Here is a 2,181-nt window from a genome sequence, read left to right on the forward strand (position 1 = left end):
ATAATCAATCAAATTATTATCAATATTACTACAAGACGAAAAATGACAAACGTAAGATTAAATTATAGAATGAAATAGAACGAATAAATAAGAAAGTGAGAGAACAAATAGGAAGCCACATTCCTATTTATGAATGAGGGTGAAATTTGATGAATCATAACTGAGTTTTCATTATATTTATCTATTTGTGTAATGAATAATGAAAGATTGTATGATGAAGAATGAAAGAATGAATCAAAACATAAGTAACATAATTCATGTTGTACAACAAAATAGATGACCACAATATAAACAAAAATAAAAAACATAGAATCAATATTATGCTACTTTTGCTCAAGATTAGGTAGCAAAATGGTATTTTAACAATTTTTTTAGAAAATTAAGGAGAAATGATGAAAATACGAAAGTGCCAAAGATTATTTACTTTTTTCTTCCTCTTTACGATCTCGTAACTGCTCATGTCATTTTTCAACATTACAATAATGATTATTTTGAATAGAAAATTCTATAAACAAATAAAGAAACAACAAAGAGATATAAAAAACCTAACCTGCAATGATGCTTCAAGGGTGAACAAACAATAAGAGACAACAGATAAAATAGAACTATCATCAATGATCTTGCCATTAGAGACATCTCACTCCTCTAGTTATCCAACAATAATAACATATCTACAAAATAAACAAAAAAATATTTTAATACAATATCTTCAAAGAAAAAAATCAATGAATAGATCTACATGCATAAAATCATTTTAAAATAAGAAATTTTGAAATGGAAAAATGATATAAACCAAGAAGAGAGAAAAATGGTTGAAGAAAAGTAGAGTAATGAAATGAATGAGTGAAAGAGAGATTAGGTTCTCTAATTAGTAATAAAATGAGAGGAAAAAAATATGGAAGAAAGAAGAAGAATAAAAGATAAAGAGATGTATCAAGAGATAATAACAAATGTTATGGTGGGGTGAGGTGTATTGGAGGTGGTAGAATTCTTTGAGTGAGAAAACTTTTGTTGTGAGTGTGACATGTGGCAATTCAAGGAAGTGGTGACACATGTATGTGAGAGAGCTTTTTTTGTTATATAGGTAATAGACTATTTATTTATTCCCACTACCTCATCAATTGCCAAATGACATCTCCTCCTTCACACCACCTCATCAATTGCCACATGTCATCTCATCCTTCATTTTCCCCTCTAATGGTTTCATGGTAATTATATATACCTTCCTACACTATATTTGTTCTTCCTTAACATATCTTTAGAGTGTATTTTTTTATTTATTTTATAAATATGATGTTTAGTACATTTTTCATTGATTTTTTGGTTTATTTGGTAGATCTTTTCTTATTATATCATTGATTTTTTGTATAATTTTTCATTGATTTCCTTATTTTATAGACATGTTCTCACTAATTTCATTATTTTGTAAATATATTTTTCCACCAATTTTATCCTTTAGCGCATGATAAGCAAAATTATCTTCCTCAAGGAAAATCAAACATTCAAAACATATGATATGTACCCAATCTCCATTGTATTATAAATTCACTTACAATATTACATTTATTTGTCTATTTATTTTTGTTAATAATATATTTATGTCCTCATCTTATCTCATTGCTATCATTTTCTCTCTTTATTGATACTTAGAGTGTATCATCCTCTAAAATAAGATAAAAATCATGGTTAGTTATTGATACCTTCATTTTTGGCTTCATCATTAGTTATTCACTCACTTATGAGTTTTGTATTTTATTTTCTCCATTCGAAGATTTTTAATATATATTGTTTAATACACTCATTTTGGCTCAATATTTGTGCTCTTGGAAATTTTACTTAAACCTCATTACCTTATTTAATTGTTTGCTTAGAAATTTGTATTGTTTGGATTGTCAATAACACAATATAATGTCTTTTTTCTTTGTTTCTCGATTTTTAGCATTATTATATATGAAGAAGAATACTATCAATAATTCAAAATGATTTACATTATTATTATTACACATTATTTTTATAATCTTAATACATAATATTAAACTTCCAAAAAGTTAACATGGTTAAATAATATTTTGCATAAATCATTTAATATTTTGGCTATAAAAAAGTTAACTATTTACAATTCAAAATGATTTACATTATTATTATAATCTGAATACATAACGTGTGTAAATGCTTCAAATA

Source organism: Lupinus angustifolius, chromosome LG09 (genome assembly GCF_001865875.1).
Source record: "Lupinus angustifolius cultivar Tanjil chromosome LG09, LupAngTanjil_v1.0, whole genome shotgun sequence".
NCBI classification, from domain to species: Eukaryota; Viridiplantae; Streptophyta; class Magnoliopsida; order Fabales; family Fabaceae; genus Lupinus; species Lupinus angustifolius.